This window comes from Microcebus murinus, chromosome 24 (assembly GCF_040939455.1).
Source record: "Microcebus murinus isolate Inina chromosome 24, M.murinus_Inina_mat1.0, whole genome shotgun sequence".
NCBI lineage: Eukaryota > Metazoa > Chordata > Mammalia > Primates > Cheirogaleidae > Microcebus > Microcebus murinus.
In genome coordinates this window covers 31,061,028-31,079,706 of record NC_134127.1, presented here as the reverse complement: position 1 = coordinate 31,079,706, position 18,679 = coordinate 31,061,028, and the positions used below count along the sequence as shown (strand labels likewise).

At 62.1% G+C, this 18,679-nt stretch overlaps 4 pseudogenes; all 4 read right to left on the bottom strand.

The window, feature by feature from the left end:
- Window positions 1-2,988: 2,988 nt before the first annotated feature.
- Window positions 2,989-3,107, bottom strand: LOC142864231 (uncharacterized; annotated as a pseudogene).
- A 3,857-nt stretch (window positions 3,108-6,964) lies between these two features.
- LOC142864230 (uncharacterized) lies at window positions 6,965-7,083 on the bottom strand (annotated as a pseudogene).
- A 3,847-nt stretch (window positions 7,084-10,930) lies between these two features.
- LOC142864229 (uncharacterized) lies at window positions 10,931-11,049 on the bottom strand (annotated as a pseudogene).
- A 3,859-nt stretch (window positions 11,050-14,908) lies between these two features.
- LOC142864228 (uncharacterized) lies at window positions 14,909-15,027 on the bottom strand (annotated as a pseudogene).
- Window positions 15,028-18,679: the final 3,652 nt, after the last annotated feature.

Here is an 18,679-nt window from a genome sequence, read left to right as displayed (position 1 = left end):
AAAGCTGACAGAATAGGCGAGGGAAGGCATAGGAGATTTCCACACCCAGCAAGGAAGCCTTTCCCGAAATGGAAGAAAGAAACGAGCAAACAGAGACACCGGTAGCCCGCCCGGATCAGAGTCTGCCCCCGAGAGAAAGCACCCTGACCAGGTTCACCCGTGGGTGGGTGGCGAGCTAGCGGCATTCAGAAGAGCGAGGCCCGCAGTCTGTGCGGAAGACACCTGCACTCGGGTGTGTGTGGCGGCACAATTCCCAAGCAGCTCCAGATGTTAAACCAAGGAGAAGCCAGGGAGTTCCCAACGCCCCAGGTGTCCTCAGCCCACGACTGGCTGCTGTGGGAATGCGAAGCCCGGCTCCTTGTCTCAGAGCGGGGTTCCCAGGAGGATCAGGCTGAAGCTGGGACTTGGCCGCAAAGTGTCCCCTCGCATGGCCACCCCCTTCCCCTTCCTGCTCCTCTACTCCTGGTGCCCCTCCATCCAGGGGCCAGACCTTAAAGAGTCACCGCAAGAGAATCCTGGTCCCAAAGGAGCCTTCTGGGGGACCGGTGCTGAGAGAGGTTGTGGGCATGGCCCGCTGGGGCTCTGCCCGACCCAGGGCTGAGAGATGCCACCTCCCAGCTCTGGGTCCCTGCAGGAAGTGTTGGCAAGCACAGGGCCGGTCCTCCAAAGGCCCAGGTGCAGGGAGCCCAGGCCAAGCAGCCTGTGGAAGAAGCCACTTGCCATGCCACCCCGGGAACAGGACTGCAGGCCCCGGCCCTTCCCACCTCCTCCTCCTCCTCTTCCCCCCCACCCCCCGCCCCCACCCCTCCACCGACATGGCACAGGGCTCAGAGACACCTCAGACCCTTGCTACCCAAAGTGCAAAGGGCATCGGTTGCTCCTCCAAACCCCCCGCCCAGCAGACCACGTTGTCCAGCCAGCCCCCGGGCCTCCCTGGGGTGCCCAGCACAAAAGTGCAGACACCCACGGGACCCTCAGTCTCAGTTTTCGGATGTTTTTGCCACTCTAAGGACCCGCAGGCCAGCTGGGCCTTCGGGCAGGACAGAGAGCCCCGGAATCCGACGTGGAGAGCTGCGTGTACGTCCCCATCAGGAGGCGGTCCCCACCTCCGGGGCTCTCCCCTTGCGGGGAGCGGCAGCCCCAGGGCCTCAGGCAAGACACCAGGCTGGGCCCCCCCACGGCACAGCGGGGGGGGGGGGGGAGGGGGCACAGCGGGGGGGGGCACGTTCCCCCGCACAAGCGCCTTAGGGACGGCTGCTGGAGACTGCTGCGGCCACCCTGCTGCCGGGTTTCTGGAGGGCTTCCTGGAAGCAGCGTCCACACCAAGCCCTTGGAAGGCCCAGGCGACGGAGGAGCCAGCCGGTCAGGCAGGGGCCGAGGACGGTGAGAGGCCGGGCGGGAAGGAGCATGTCAGGCAGGGGCAGAGGACGGTGACAGGCCGGGCGGGAAGGAGCCGGTCAGGCGGGGGCCCAGGACAGTGACGGGCCTGGCCGGGGAGGAGCGAGTCAGGCAGGGGCAGAGGAGACGGGCTGGGTAAGGGTTAGGGTTACAGTTAGGGCACAATTCACAATCGCAAAGATGTGGAAGCCACCCGAGTGCCCATCCATCCAGGAGTGCATTAATAAAATGTGGCGCGTGGACACCACGGAGTGCCATTCGGCTGTGAGGAGCAGCGGTGAGAGGGCACCTCTCGTGTTCTCCTGGCCAGAGCTGGAACCCGTTCCAGTAAGCCAAGTATCCCAAGAATGGACACACGAGCACCACGTGAGCGCGCTCACCGGCAAATTGGTACGAACGGATGGACACCTAAGTGGACAGAGAGGAATCCCCTTCCTCGGGTGGGTGTCGGGCGGGTGGGGGGAGGGGATGGGCATACACATCCATTAGGAATGGGGTGGGTGCGCACCGACTGGGGCATGGGCGCACTTGAAGCTAATGACCCGAGGGGGGAGGCTGGGAGAGGGCAACGTACCCGACCTTAACATTGGTACCCCCACAATACGCTGGAGGTATACAACATGAGAGGTAAATGAATAAGAACACAGGGGGGAGGGGGGCACGGGCAACACATGTCACCTGAATACTTGTACTCCCATCATCTGCTTGAAAAGAGAGAGAAAAGAAAATGCAATAATAGAGGCCGGGCGCGGTGGCTCACGCCTGTAATCCTAGCTCTTGGGAGGCCGAGGCGGGTGGATTGCTCAAGGTCAGGAGTTCAAAACCAGCCTGAGCAAGAGCGAGACCCCGTCTCTACTATAAATAGAAAGAAATTGATTGGCCAACTGATATATATATATATATATAAAAAAAATTAGCCGGGCATAGTGGCGCATGCCTGTAGTCCCAGCTACTCGGGAGGCTGAGGCAGAAGGATCACTCGAGCCCAGGAGTTTGAGGTTGCTGTGAGCTAGGGTGACGCCACGGCACTCACTCTAGCCTGGACAACAAAGTGAGACTCTGTCTCAAAAAAAAAAAAAAAAAAGAAAAAAAAAAAAAGAAAATGCAATAATAGAGGTAAGAGACACTTTTTAAAAATAATGAATCCGAAGAGAAAAGTAAAAGGAGGCCTGTGGAGCAGGTCTGGGTGTGACTCCGGATCCCCCAACATCAGGTGCCACCACCAAAGATTCCTACGTGGAGCCCGTAGAACCCCAAAAGCAACGGGACGAGTTCTGGTCACATACTCCCTCAAAATGACATCCTGGCCTTCTTCTGGAACTCCCTCCCCTCTCAGACTCTCAAGGTTTCCTCCAGCGTGTCGGTTCCCACAGAGCAGACCTTTGGTCTGAGACCTGACAGTCCAGATGCCACGCGTGCTGCCGCGTGGCGGCGGTGTCGCGGCTTGGGACAAGAGGAGGCCCCACGGTGCGGGCTGGGGCGCCAGGCACAGCGGCGGGCGCTGAGGGTGGGGGTGACCCCCACCCCGGGCCGCCGCCGCGCTCCCAGAAAGGGGACAGAACGAGAGGCAAAAAAAAAAAAAAAAGCCGCCGCCTAGGGCACCCGTGATTCCCGGGCGGTCTCCCATCCAAGTACTAACGAGGCCCGACCCTGCTTAGCTTCCGAGACCAGAGGAGATGGGGGGCGTTCAGGGTGGTGTGGCCCTAGACGGCGGAGGGCGCCCCTGCCCCGCTCGAGAAGCCGAGCCTCTCTGCGCTTCCCCGCCGCCGCCTCCCGCCCCAGGCCCCGCGCCGGGCCGGGCCTGTTGAGTTCGCCGGCGGCCGGGTCCGGCGGGCTCCGAGGGACCGGGGTGATGGGCGGGGCGGGGCGGGGCGGGGCGGGGCGGGGGGCTGTCTCTCTCTACACACACACACACTCACACTCACTCACACTCACACAAGATGCGCCTCCACGGCTGGACTCGCCAAGGTGGAGACCTTCCAGCCCCCCTCCTCTCCCCGCCTGGCCTCCTTCACCTACCCGCCGCCCACCCCCAGCGCGTCGCCGCCGCTGACTGCGCACGCGCCCGGCGCTCGCCCTCTGACCCCAGCCAGGGGCCGCCCTCCCCCACAACCGCTTTCAGCTGTGCCCCCCTCCCCCCGCCCTGTGGGTGGGCTGCCGCCTATTCCCCCGGGCCAGGACTGGGGCACAGCGCAAGGGGGAGGGGAGCGAGTGTATGGGGCATCTCTCTCTGGGGATGTGTCCCATGGGTGGGGTGGGGTGGGGTGGCGTGGTTTGTGGGGCGCTGAAGAAATCAGTCCCCTCCATCTCCCACCTCTGGAAAACGCCCAAGCCCTTGGAGAACTGCCGGCACCGCTACCGTGGGGGCCGGGACCCTCCTCTGTGTCCTCCTGTGGCCCAGTCCAAGGGGCCTGGGCCTGGCCGGGGCTGCATTGGACCCCGACCACCCTGGCGTGTGGACTCGCCAAAAATCGGCCATTAGATATTGGATTCCAGCTTCCTTGAGGTCATTTCACTAATGAGTGCACCGGAAAGAGTTTCCTAATCCATCTGTGAGGGTGGCAACTGAAAGAGAATTTGAAAGCTGACAGAATAGGCGAGGGAAGGCATAGGAGATTTCCACACCCAGCAAGGAAGCCTTTCCCGAAATGGAAGAAAGAAACGAGCAAACAGAGACACCGGTAGCCCGCCCGGATCAGAGTCTGCCCCCGAGAGAAAGCACCCTGACCAGGTTCACCCGTGGGTGGGTGGCGAGCTAGCGGCATTCAGAAGAGCGAGGCCCGCAGTCTGTGCGGAAGACACCTGCACTCGGGTGTGTGTGGCGGCACAATTCCCAAGCAGCTCCAGATGTTAAACCAAGGAGAAGCCAGGGAGTTCCCAACGCCCCAGGTGTCCTCAGCCCACGACTGGCTGCTGTGGGAATGCGAAGCCCGGCTCCTTGTCTCAGAGCGGGGTTCCCAGGAGGATCAGGCTGAAGCTGGGACTTGGCCGCAAAGTGTCCCCTCGCATGGCCACCCCCTTCCCCTTCCTGCTCCTCTACTCCTGGTGCCCCTCCATCCAGGGGCCAGACCTTAAAGAGTCACCGCAAGAGAATCCTGGTCCCAAAGGAGCCTTCTGGGGGACCGGTGCTGAGAGAGGTTGTGGGCATGGCCCGCTGGGGCTCTGCCCGACCCAGGGCTGAGAGATGCCACCTCCCAGCTCTGGGTCCCTGCAGGAAGTGTTGGCAAGCACAGGGCCGGTCCTCCAAAGGCCCAGGTGCAGGGAGCCCAGGCCAAGCAGCCTGTGGAAGAAGCCACTTGCCATGCCACCCCGGGAACAGGACTGCAGGCCCCGGCCCTTCCCACCTCCTCCTCCTCCTCTTCCCCCCCACCCCCCGCCCCCACCCCTCCACCGACATGGCACAGGGCTCAGAGACACCTCAGACCCTTGCTACCCAAAGTGCAAAGGGCATCGGTTGCTCCTCCAAACCCCCCGCCCAGCAGACCACGTTGTCCAGCCAGCCCCCGGGCCTCCCTGGGGTGCCCAGCACAAAAGTGCAGACACCCACGGGACCCTCAGTCTCAGTTTTCGGATGTTTTTGCCACTCTAAGGACCCGCAGGCCAGCTGGGCCTTCGGGCAGGACAGAGAGCCCCGGAATCCGACGTGGAGAGCTGCGTGTACGTCCCCATCAGGAGGCGGTCCCCACCTCCGGGGCTCTCCCCTTGCGGGGAGCGGCAGCCCCAGGGCCTCAGGCAAGACACCAGGCTGGGCCCCCCCACGGCACAGCGGGGGGGGGGGGGAGGGGGCACAGCGGGGGGGCACGTTCCCCCCGCACAAGCGCCTTAGGGACGGCTGCTGGAGACTGCTGCGGCCACCCTGCTGCCGGGTTTCTGGAGGGCTTCCTGGAAGCAGCGTCCACACCAAGCCCTTGGAAGGCCCAGGCGACGGAGGAGCCAGCCGGTCAGGCAGGGGCCGAGGACGGTGAGAGGCCGGGCGGGAAGGAGCATGTCAGGCAGGGGCAGAGGACGGTGACAGGCCGGGCGGGAAGGAGCCGGTCAGGCGGGGGCCCAGGACAGTGACGGGCCTGGCCGGGGAGGAGCGAGTCAGGCAGGGGCAGAGGAGACGGGCTGGGTAAGGGTTAGGGTTACAGTTAGGGCACAATTCACAATCGCAAAGATGTGGAAGCCACCCGAGTGCCCATCCATCCAGGAGTGCATTAATAAAATGTGGCGCGTGGACACCACGGAGTGCCATTCGGCTGTGAGGAGCAGCGGTGAGAGGGCACCTCTCGTGTTCTCCTGGCCAGAGCTGGAACCCGTTCCAGTAAGCCAAGTATCCCAAGAATGGACACACGAGCACCACGTGAGCGCGCTCACCGGCAAATTGGTACGAACGGATGGACACCTAAGTGGACAGAGAGGAATCCCCTTCCTCGGGTGGGTGTCGGGCGGGTGGGGGGAGGGGATGGGCATACACATCCATTAGGAATGGGGTGGGTGCGCACCGACTGGGGCATGGGCGCACTTGAAGCTAATGACCCGAGGGGGGAGGCTGGGAGAGGGCAACGTACCCGACCTTAACATTGGTACCCCCACAATACGCTGGAGGTATACAACATGAGAGGTAAATGAATAAGAACACAGGGGGGAGGGGGGCACGGGCAACACATGTCACCTGAATACTTGTACTCCCATCATCTGCTTGAAAAGAGAGAGAAAAGAAAATGCAATAATAGAGGCCGGGCGCGGTGGCTCACGCCTGTAATCCTAGCTCTTGGGAGGCCGAGGCGGGTGGATTGCTCAAGGTCAGGAGTTCAAAACCAGCCTGAGCAAGAGCGAGACCCCGTCTCTACTATAAATAGAAAGAAATTGATTGGCCAACTGATATATATATATATATAAAAAAAATTAGCCGGGCATAGTGGCGCATGCCTGTAGTCCCAGCTACTCGGGAGGCTGAGGCAGAAGGATCACTCGAGCCCAGGAGTTTGAGGTTGCTGTGAGCTAGGGTGACGCCACGGCACTCACTCTAGCCTGGACAACAAAGTGAGACTCTGTCTCAAAAAAAAAAAAAAAAAAGAAAAAAAAAAAAAAGAAAATGCAATAATAGAGGTAAGAGACACTTTTTAAAAATAATGAATCCGAAGAGAAAAGTAAAAGGAGGCCTGTGGAGCAGGTCTGGGTGTGACTCCGGATCCCCCAACATCAGGTGCCACCACCAAAGATTCCTACGTGGAGCCCGTAGAACCCCAAAAGCAACGGGACGAGTTCTGGTCACATACTCCCTCAAAATGACATCCTGGCCTTCTTCTGGAACTCCCTCCCCTCTCAGACTCTCAAGGTTTCCTCCAGCGTGTCGGTTCCCACAGAGCAGACCTTTGGTCTGAGACCTGACAGTCCAGATGCCACGCGTGCTGCCGCGTGGCGGCGGTGTCGCGGCTTGGGACAAGAGGAGGCCCCACGGTGCGGGCTGGGGCGCCAGGCACAGCGGCGGGCGCTGAGGGTGGGGGTGACCCCCACCCCGGGCCGCCGCCGCGCTCCCAGAAAGGGGACAGAACGAGAGGCAAAAAAAAAAAAAAAAAGCCGCCGCCTAGGGCACCCGTGATTCCCGGGCGGTCTCCCATCCAAGTACTAACGAGGCCCGACCCTGCTTAGCTTCCGAGACCAGAGGAGATGGGGGGCGTTCAGGGTGGTGTGGCCCTAGACGGCGGAGGGCGCCCCTGCCCCGCTCGAGAAGCCGAGCCTCTCTGCGCTTCCCCGCCGCCGCCTCCCGCCCCAGGCCCCGCGCCGGGCCGGGCCTGTTGAGTTCGCCGGCGGCCGGGTCCGGCGGGCTCCGAGGGACCGGGGTGATGGGCGGGGCGGGGCGGGGCGGGGCGGGGGGCTGTCTCTCTCTACACACACACACACTCACACTCACTCACACTCACACAAGATGCGCCTCCACGGCTGGACTCGCCAAGGTGGAGACCTTCCAGCCCCCCTCCTCTCCCCGCCTGGCCTCCTTCACCTACCCGCCGCCCACCCCCAGCGCGTCGCCGCCGCTGACTGCGCACGCGCCCGGCGCTCGCCCTCTGACCCCAGCCAGGGGCCGCCCTCCCCCACAACCGCTTTCAGCTGTGCCCCCCTCCCCCCGCCCTGTGGGTGGGCTGCCGCCTATTCCCCCGGGCCAGGACTGGGGCACAGCGCAAGGGGGAGGGGAGCGAGTGTATGGGGCATCTCTCTCTGGGGATGTGTCCCATGGGTGGGGTGGGGTGGGGTGGCGTGGTTTGTGGGGCGCTGAAGAAATCAGTCCCCTCCATCTCCCACCTCTGGAAAACGCCCAAGCCCTTGGAGAACTGCCGGCACCGCTACCGTGGGGGCCGGGACCCTCCTCTGTGTCCTCCTGTGGCCCAGTCCAAGGGGCCTGGGCCTGGCCGGGGCTGCATTGGACCCCGACCACCCTGGCGTGTGGACTCGCCAAAAATCGGCCATTAGATATTGGATTCCAGCTTCCTTGAGGTCATTTCACTAATGAGTGCACCGGAAAGAGTTTCCTAATCCATCTGTGAGGGTGGCAACTGAAAGAGAATTTGAAAGCTGACAGAATAGGCGAGGGAAGGCATAGGAGATTTCCACACCCAGCAAGGAAGCCTTTCCCGAAATGGAAGAAAGAAACGAGCAAACAGAGACACCGGTAGCCCGCCCGGATCAGAGTCTGCCCCCGAGAGAAAGCACCCTGACCAGGTTCACCCGTGGGTGGGTGGCGAGCTAGCGGCATTCAGAAGAGCGAGGCCCGCAGTCTGTGCGGAAGACACCTGCACTCGGGTGTGTGTGGCGGCACAATTCCCAAGCAGCTCCAGATGTTAAACCAAGGAGAAGCCAGGGAGTTCCCAACGCCCCAGGTGTCCTCAGCCCACGACTGGCTGCTGTGGGAATGCGAAGCCCGGCTCCTTGTCTCAGAGCGGGGTTCCCAGGAGGATCAGGCTGAAGCTGGGACTTGGCCTCAAAGTGTCCCCTCGAATGGCCACCCCCTTCCCCTTCCTGCTCCTCTACTCCTGGTGCCCCTCCATCCAGGGGCCAGACCTTAGAGTCACCGCAAGAGAATCCTGGTCCCAAAGGAGCCTTCTGGGGGACCGGTGCTGAGAGAGGTTGTGGGCATGGCCCGCTGGGGCTCTGCCCGACCCAGGGCTGAGAGACGCAACCTCCCAGCTCTGGGTCCCTGCAGGAAGTGTTGGCAAGCACAGGGCCGGTCCTCCAAAGGCCCAGGTGCAGGGAGCCCAGGCCAAGCAGCCTGTGGAAGAAGCCACTTGCCATGCCACCCCGGGAACAGGACTGCAGGCCCCGGCCCTTCCCACCTCCTCCTCCTCCTCTTCCCCCCCACCCCCCGCCCCCACCCCTCCACCGACATGGCACAGGGCTCAGAGACACCTCAGACCCTTGCTACCCAAAGTGCAAAGGGCATCGGTTGCTCCTCCAAACCCCCCGCCCAGCAGACCACGTTGTCCAGCCAGCCCCCGGGCCTCCCTGGGGTGCCCAGCACAAAAGTGCAGACACCCACGGGACCCTCAGTCTCAGTTTTCGGATGTTTTTGCCACTCTAAGGACCCGCAGGCCAGCTGGGCCTTCGGGCAGGACAGAGAGCCCCGGAATCCGACGTGGAGAGCTGCGTGTACGTCCCCATCAGGAGGCGGTCCCCACCTCCGGGGCTCTCCCCTTGCGGGAGCGGCAGCCCCAGGGCCTCAGGCAAGACACCAGGCTGGGCCCCCCCACGGCACAGCGGGGGGGGGGGGGAGGGGGCACAGCGGGGGGGCACGTTCCCCCGCACAAGCGCCTTAGGGACGGCTGCTGGAGACTGCTGCGGCCACCCTGCTGCCGGGTTTCTGGAGGGCTTCCTGGAAGCAGCGTCCACACCAAGCCCTTGGAAGGCCCAGGCGACGGAGGAGCCAGCCGGTCAGGCAGGGGCCGAGGACGGTGAGAGGCCGGGCGGGAAGGAGCATGTCAGGCAGGGGCAGAGGACGGTGACAGGCCGGGCGGGAAGGAGCCGGTCAGGCGGGGGCCCAGGACAGTGACGGGCCTGGCCGGGGAGGAGCGAGTCAGGCAGGGGCAGAGGAGACGGGCTGGGTAAGGGTTAGGGTTACAGTTAGGGCACAATTCACAATCGCAAAGATGTGGAAGCCACCCGAGTGCCCATCCATCCAGGAGTGCATTAATAAAATGTGGCGCGTGGACACCACGGAGTGCCATTCGGCTGTGAGGAGCAGCGGTGAGAGGGCACCTCTCGTGTTCTCCTGGCCAGAGCTGGAACCCGTTCCAGTAAGCCAAGTATCCCAAGAATGGACACACGAGCACCACGTGAGCGCGCTCACCGGCAAATTGGTACGAACGGATGGACACCTAAGTGGACAGAGAGGAATCCCCTTCCTCGGGTGGGTGTCGGGCGGGTGGGGGGAGGGGATGGGCATACACATCCATTAGGAATGGGGTGGGTGCGCACCGACTGGGGCATGGGCGCACTTGAAGCTAATGACCCGAGGGGGGAGGCTGGGAGAGGGCAACGTACCCGACCTTAACATTGGTACCCCCACAATACGCTGGAGGTATACAACATGAGAGGTAAATGAATAAGAACACAGGGGGGAGGGGGGCACGGGCAACACATGTCACCTGAATACTTGTACTCCCATCATCTGCTTGAAAAGAGAGAGAAAAGAAAATGCAATAATAGAGGCCGGGCGCGGTGGCTCACGCCTGTAATCCTAGCTCTTGGGAGGCCGAGGCGGGTGGATTGCTCAAGGTCAGGAGTTCAAAACCAGCCTGAGCAAGAGCGAGACCCCGTCTCTACTATAAATAGAAAGAAATTGATTGGCCAACTGATATATATATATATATAAAAAAAATTAGCCGGGCATAGTGGCGCATGCCTGTAGTCCCAGCTACTCGGGAGGCTGAGGCAGAAGGATCACTCGAGCCCAGGAGTTTGAGGTTGCTGTGAGCTAGGGTGACGCCACGGCACTCACTCTAGCCTGGACAACAAAGTGAGACTCTGTCTCAAAAAAAAAAAAAAAAAAGAAAAAAAAAAAAAAGAAAATGCAATAATAGAGGTAAGAGACACTTTTTAAAAATAATGAATCCGAAGAGAAAAGTAAAAGGAGGCCTGTGGAGCAGGTCTGGGTGTGACTCCGGATCCCCCAACATCAGGTGCCACCACCAAAGATTCCTACGTGGAGCCCGTAGAACCCCAAAAGCAACGGGACGAGTTCTGGTCACATACTCCCTCAAAATGACATCCTGGCCTTCTTCTGGAACTCCCTCCCCTCTCAGACTCTCAAGGTTTCCTCCAGCGTGTCGGTTCCCACAGAGCAGACCTTTGGTCTGAGACCTGACAGTCCAGATGCCACGCGTGCTGCCGCGTGGCGGCGGTGTCGCGGCTTGGGACAAGAGGAGGCCCCACGGTGCGGGCTGGGGCGCCAGGCACAGCGGCGGGCGCTGAGGGTGGGGGTGACCCCCACCCCGGGCCGCCGCCGCGCTCCCAGAAAGGGGACAGAACGAGAGGCAAAAAAAAAAAAAAAAGCCGCCGCCTAGGGCACCCGTGATTCCCGGGCGGTCTCCCATCCAAGTACTAACGAGGCCCGACCCTGCTTAGCTTCCGAGACCAGAGGAGATGGGGGGCGTTCAGGGTGGTGTGGCCCTAGACGGCGGAGGGCGCCCCTGCCCCGCTCGAGAAGCCGAGCCTCTCTGCGCTTCCCCGCCGCCGCCTCCCGCCCCAGGCCCCGCGCCGGGCCGGGCCTGTTGAGTTCGCCGGCGGCCGGGTCCGGCGGGCTCCGAGGGACCGGGGTGATGGGCGGGGCGGGGCGGGGCGGGGCGGGGCGGGGGGCTGTCTCTCTCTACACACACACACACTCACACTCACTCACACTCACACAAGATGCGCCTCCACGGCTGGACTCGCCAAGGTGGAGACCTTCCAGCCCCCCTCCTCTCCCCGCCTGGCCTCCTTCACCTACCCGCCGCCCACCCCCAGCGCGTCGCCGCCGCTGACTGCGCACGCGCCCGGCGCTCGCCCTCTGACCCCAGCCAGGGGCCGCCCTCCCCCACAACCGCTTTCAGCTGTGCCCCCCTCCCCCCGCCCTGTGGGTGGGCTGCCGCCTATTCCCCCGGGCCAGGACTGGGGCACAGCGCAAGGGGGAGGGGAGCGAGTGTATGGGGCATCTCTCTCTGGGGATGTGTCCCATGGGTGGGGTGGGGTGGGGTGGCGTGGTTTGTGGGGCGCTGAAGAAATCAGTCCCCTCCATCTCCCACCTCTGGAAAACGCCCAAGCCCTTGGAGAACTGCCGGCACCGCTACCGTGGGGGCCGGGACCCTCCTCTGTGTCCTCCTGTGGCCCAGTCCAAGGGGCCTGGGCCTGGCCGGGGCTGCATTGGACCCCGACCACCCTGGCGTGTGGACTCGCCAAAAATCGGCCATTAGATATTGGATTCCAGCTTCCTTGAGGTCATTTCACTAATGAGTGCACCGGAAAGAGTTTCCTAATCCATCTGTGAGGGTGGCAACTGAAAGAGAATTTGAAAGCTGACAGAATAGGCGAGGGAAGGCATAGGAGATTTCCACACCCAGCAAGGAAGCCTTTCCCGAAATGGAAGAAAGAAACGAGCAAACAGAGACACCGGTAGCCCGCCCGGATCAGAGTCTGCCCCCGAGAGAAAGCACCCTGACCAGGTTCACCCGTGGGTGGGTGGCGAGCTAGCGGCATTCAGAAGAGCGAGGCCCGCAGTCTGTGCGGAAGACACCTGCACTCGGGTGTGTGTGGCGGCACAATTCCCAAGCAGCTCCAGATGTTAAACCAAGGAGAAGCCAGGGAGTTCCCAACGCCCCAGGTGTCCTCAGCCCACGACTGGCTGCTGTGGGAATGCGAAGCCCGGCTCCTTGTCTCAGAGCGGGGTTCCCAGGAGGATCAGGCTGAAGCTGGGACTTGGCCGCAAAGTGTCCCCTCGCATGGCCACCCCCTTCCCCTTCCTGCTCCTCTACTCCTGGTGCCCCTCCATCCAGGGGCCAGACCTTAAAGAGTCACCGCAAGAGAATCCTGGTCCCAAAGGAGCCTTCTGGGGGACCGGTGCTGAGAGAGGTTGTGGGCATGGCCCGCTGGGGCTCTGCCCGACCCAGGGCTGAGAGACGCCACCTCCCAGCTCTGGGTCCCTGCAGGAAGTGTTGGCAAGCACAGGGCCGGTCCTCCAAAGGCCCAGGTGCAGGGAGCCCAGGCCAAGCAGCCTGTGGAAGAAGCCACTTGCCGTGCCACCCCGGGAACAGGACTGCAGGCCCCGGCCCTTCCCACCTCCTCCTCCTCCTCTTCCCCCCCACCCCCCGCCCCCACCCCTCCACCGACATGGCACAGGGCTCAGAGACACCTCAGACCCTTGCTACCCAAAGTGCAAAGGGCATCGGTTGCTCCTCCAAACCCCCCGCCCAGCAGACCACGTTGTCCAGCCAGCCCCCGGGCCTCCCTGGGGTGCCCAGCACAAAAGTGCAGACACCCACGGGACCCTCAGTCTCAGTTTTCGGATGTTTTTGCCACTCTAAGGACCCGCAGGCCAGCTGGGCCTTCGGGCAGGACAGAGAGCCCCGGAATCCGACGTGGAGAGCTGCGTGTACGTCCCCATCAGGAGGCGGTCCCCACCTCCGGGGCTCTCCCCTTGCGGGGAGCGGCAGCCCCAGGGCCTCAGGCAAGACACCAGGCTGGGCCCCCCCACGGCACAGCGGGGGGGGGGGGGGGAGGGGGCACAGCGGGGGGGGGCACGTTCCCCCGCACAAGCGCCTTAGGGACGGCTGCTGGAGACTGCTGCGGCCACCCTGCTGCCGGGTTTCTGGAGGGCTTCCTGGAAGCAGCGTCCACACCAAGCCCTTGGAAGGCCCAGGCGACGGAGGAGCCAGCCGGTCAGGCAGGGGCCGAGGACGGTGAGAGGCCGGGCGGGAAGGAGCATGTCAGGCAGGGGCAGAGGACGGTGACAGGCCGGGCGGGAAGGAGCCGGTCAGGCGGGGGCCCAGGACAGTGACGGGCCTGGCCGGGGAGGAGCGAGTCAGGCAGGGGCAGAGGAGACGGGCTGGGTAAGGGTTAGGGTTACAGTTAGGGCACAATTCACAATCGCAAAGATGTGGAAGCCACCCGAGTGCCCATCCATCCAGGAGTGCATTAATAAAATGTGGCGCGTGGACACCACGGAGTGCCATTCGGCTGTGAGGAGCAGCGGTGAGAGGGCACCTCTCGTGTTCTCCTGGCCAGAGCTGGAACCCGTTCCAGTAAGCCAAGTATCCCAAGAATGGACACACGAGCACCACGTGAGCGCGCTCACCGGCAAATTGGTACGAACGGATGGACACCTAAGTGGACAGAGAGGAATCCCCTTCCTCGGGTGGGTGTCGGGCGGGTGGGGGGAGGGGATGGGCATACACATCCATTAGGAATGGGGTGGGTGCGCACCGACTGGGGCATGGGCGCACTTGAAGCTAATGACCCGAGGGGGGAGGCTGGGAGAGGGCAACGTACCCGACCTTAACATTGGTACCCCCACAATACGCTGGAGGTATACAACATGAGAGGTAAATGAATAAGAACACAGGGGGGAGGGGGGCACGGGCAACACATGTCACCTGAATACTTGTACTCCCATCATCTGCTTGAAAAGAGAGAGAAAAGAAAATGCAATAATAGAGGCCGGGCGCGGTGGCTCACGCCTGTAATCCTAGCTCTTGGGAGGCCGAGGCGGGTGGATTGCTCAAGGTCAGGAGTTCAAAACCAGCCTGAGCAAGAGCGAGACCCCGTCTCTACTATAAATAGAAAGAAATTGATTGGCCAACTGATATATATATATATATAAAAAAAATTAGCCGGGCATAGTGGCGCATGCCTGTAGTCCCAGCTACTCGGGAGGCTGAGGCAGAAGGATCACTCGAGCCCAGGAGTTTGAGGTTGCTGTGAGCTAGGGTGACGCCACGGCACTCACTCTAGCCTGGACAACAAAGTGAGACTCTGTCTCAAAAAAAAAAAAAAAAAAGAAAAAAAAAAAAAAGAAAATGCAATAATAGAGGTAAGAGACACTTTTTAAAAATAATGAATCCGAAGAGAAAAGTAAAAGGAGGCCTGTGGAGCAGGTCTGGGTGTGACTCCGGATCCCCCAACATCAGGTGCCACCACCAAAGATTCCTACGTGGAGCCCGTAGAACCCCAAAAGCAACGGGACGAGTTCTGGTCACATACTCCCTCAAAATGACATCCTGGCCTTCTTCTGGAACTCCCTCCCCTCTCAGACTCTCAAGGTTTCCTCCAGCGTGTCGGTTCCCACAGAGCAGACCTTTGGTCTGAGACCTGACAGTCCAGATGCCACGCGTGCTGCCGCGTGGCGGCGGTGTCGCGGCTTGGGACAAGAGGAGGCCCCACGGTGCGGGCTGGGGCGCCAGGCACAGCGGCGGGCGCTGAGGGTGGGGGTGACCCCCACCCCGGGCCGCCGCCGCGCTCCCAGAAAGGGGACAGAACGAGAGGCAAAAAAAAAAAAAAAAGCCGCCGCCTAGGGCACCCGTGATTCCCGGGCGGTCTCCCATCCAAGTACTAACGAGGCCCGACCCTGCTTAGCTTCCGAGACCAGAGGAGATGGGGGGCGTTCAGGGTGGTGTGGCCCTAGACGGCGGAGGGCGCCCCTGCCCCGCTCGAGAAGCCGAGCCTCTCTGCGCTTCCCCGCCGCCGCCTCCCGCCCCAGGCCCCGCGCCGGGCCGGGCCTGTTGAGTTCGCCGGCGGCCGGGTCCGGCGGGCTCCGAGGGACCGGGGTGATGGGCGGGGCGGGGCGGGGCGGGGCGGGGCGGGGGGCTGTCTCTCTCTACACACACACACACTCACACTCACTCACACTCACACAAGATGCGCCTCCACGGCTGGACTCGCCAAGGTGGAGACCTTCCAGCCCCCCTCCTCTCCCCGCCTGGCCTCCTTCACCTACCCGCCGCCCACCCCCAGCGCGTCGCCGCCGCTGACTGCGCACGCGCCCGGCGCTCGCCCTCTGACCCCAGCCAGGGGCCGCCCTCCCCCACAACCGCTTTCAGCTGTGCCCCCCTCCCCCCGCCCTGTGGGTGGGCTGCCGCCTATTCCCCCGGGCCAGGACTGGGGCACAGCGCAAGGGGGAGGGGAGCGAGTGTATGGGGCATCTCTCTCTGGGGATGTGTCCCATGGGTGGGGTGGGGTGGGGTGGCGTGGTTTGTGGGGCGCTGAAGAAATCAGTCCCCTCCATCTCCCACCTCTGGAAAACGCCCAAGCCCTTGGAGAACTGCCGGCACCGCTACCGTGGGGGCCGGGACCCTCCTCTGTGTCCTCCTGTGGCCCAGTCCAAGGGGCCTGGGCCTGGCCGGGGCTGCATTGGACCCCGACCACCCTGGCGTGTGGACTCGCCAAAAATCGGCCATTAGATATTGGATTCCAGCTTCCTTGAGGTCATTTCACTAATGAGTGCACCGGAAAGAGTTTCCTAATCCATCTGTGAGGGTGGCAACTGAAAGAGAATTTGAAAGCTGACAGAATAGGCGAGGGAAGGCATAGGAGATTTCCACACCCAGCAAGGAAGCCTTTCCCGAAATGGAAGAAAGAAACGAGCAAACAGAGACACCGGTAGCCCGCCCGGATCAGAGTCTGCCCCCGAGAGAAAGCACCCTGACCAGGTTCACCCGTGGGTGGGTGGCGAGCTAGCGGCATTCAGAAGAGCGAGGCCCGCAGTCTGTGCGGAAGACACCTGCACTCGGGTGTGTGTGGCGGCACAATTCCCAAGCAGCTCCAGATGTTAAACCAAGGAGAAGCCAGGGAGTTCCCAACGCCCCAGGTGTCCTCAGCCCACGACTGGCTGCTGTGGGAATGCGAAGCCCGGCTCCTTGTCTCAGAGCGGGGTTCCCAGGAGGATCAGGCTGAAGCTGGGACTTGGCCGCAAAGTGTCCCCTCGCATGGCCACCCCCTTCCCCTTCCTGCTCCTCTACTCCTGGTGCCCCTCCATCCAGGGGCCAGACCTTAAAGAGTCACCGCAAGAGAATCCTGGTCCCAAAGGAGCCTTCTGGGGGACCGGTGCTGAGAGAGGTTGTGGGCATGGCCCGCTGGGGCTCTGCCCGACCCAGGGCTGAGAGATGCCACCTCCCAGCTCTGGGTCCCTGCAGGAAGTGTTGGCAAGCACAGGGCCGGTCCTCCAAAGGCCCAGGTGCAGGGAGCCCAGGCCAAGCAGCCTGTGGAAGAAGCCACTTGCCATGCCACCCCGGGAACAGGACTGCAGGCCCCGGCCCTTCCCACCTCCTCCTCCTCCTCTTCCCCCCCACCCCCCGCCCCCACCCCTCCACCGACATGGCACAGGGCTCAGAGACACCTCAGACCCTTGCTACCCAAAGTGCAAAGGGCATCGGTTGCTCCTCCAAACCCCCCGCCCAGCAGACCACGTTGTCCAGCCAGCCCCCGGGCCTCCCTGGGGTGCCCAGCACAAAAGTGCAGACACCCACGGGACCCTCAGTCTCAGTTTTCGGATGTTTTTGCCACTCTAAGGACCCGCAGGCCAGCTGGGCCTTCGGGCAGGACAGAGAGCCCCGGAATCCGACGTGGAGAGCTGCGTGTACGTCCCCATCAGGAGGCGGTCCCCACCTCCGGGGCTCTCCCCTTGCGGGGAGCGGCAGCCCCAGGGCCTCAGGCAAGACACCAGGCTGGGCCCCCCCACGGCACAGCGGGGGGGGGGGGGAGGGGGCACAGCGGGGGGGCACGTTCCCCCCGCACAAGCGCCTTAGGGACGGCTGCTGGAGACTGCTGCGGCCACCCTGCTGCCGGGTTTCTGGAGGGCTTCCTGGAAGCAGCGTCCACACCAAGCCCTTGGAAGGCCCAGGCGACGGAGGAGCCAGCCGGTCAGGCAGGGGCCGAGGACGGTGAGAGGCCGGGCGGGAAGGAGCATGTCAGGCAGGGGCAGAGGACGGTGACAGGCCGGGCGGGAAGGAGCCGGTCAGGCGGGGGCCCAGGACAGTGACGGGCCTGGCCGGGGAGGAGCGAGTCAGGCAGGGGCAGAGGAGACGGGCTGGGTAAGGGTTAGGGTTACAGTTAGGGCACAATTCACAATCGCAAAGATGTGGAAGCCACCCGAGTGCCCATCCATCCAGGAGTGCATTAATAAAATGTGGCGCGTGGACACCACGGAGTGCCATTCGGCTGTGAGGAGCAGCGGTGAGAGGGCACCTCTCGTGTTCTCCTGGCCAGAGCTGGAACCCGTTCCAGTAAGCCAAGTATCCCAAGAATGGACACACGAGCACCACGTGAGCGCGCTCACCGGCAAATTGGTACGAACGGATGGACACCTAAGTGGACAGAGAGGAATCCCCTTCCTCGGGTGGGTGTCGGGCGGGTGGGGGGAGGGGATGGGCATACACATCCATTAGGAATGGGGTGGGTGCGCACCGACTGGGGCATGGGCGCACTTGAAGCTAATGACCCGAGGGGGGAGGCTGGGAGAGGGCAACGTACCCGACCTTAACATTGGTACCCCCACAATACGCTGGAGGTATACAACATGAGAGGTAAATGAATAAGAACACAGGGGGGAGGGGGGCACGGGCAACACATGTCACCTGAATACTTGTACTCCCATCATCTGCTTGAAAAGAGAGAGAAAAGAAAATGCAATAATAGAGGCCGGGCGCGGTGGCTCACGCCTGTAATCCTAGCTCTTGGGAGGCCGAGGCGGGTGGATTGCTCAAGGTCAGGAGTTCAAAACCAGCCTGAGCAAGAGCGAGACCCCGTCTCTACTATAAATAGAAAGAAATTGATTGGCCAACTGATATATATATATATATAAAAAAAATTAGCCGGGCATAGTGGCGCATGCCTGTAGTCCCAGCTACTCGGGAGGCTGAGGCAGAAGGATCACTCGAGCCCAGGAGTTTGAGGTTGCTGTGAGCTAGGGTGACGCCACGGCACTCACTCTAGCCTGGACAACAAAGTGAGACTCTGTCTCAAAAAAAAAAAAAAAAAAGAAAAAAAAAAAAAAGAAAATGCAATAATAGAGGTAAGAGACACTTTTTAAAAATAATGAATCCGAAGAGAAAAGTAAAAGGAGGCCTGTGGAGCAGGTCTGGGTGTGACTCCGGATCCCCCAACATCAGGTGCCACCACCAAAGATTCCTACGTGGAGCCCGTAGAACCCCAAAAGCAACGGGACGAGTTCTGGTCACATACTCCCTCAAAATGACATCCTGGCCTTCTTCTGGAACTCCCTCCCCTCTCAGACTCTCAAGGTTTCCTCCAGCGTGTCGGTTCCCACAGAGCAGACCTTTGG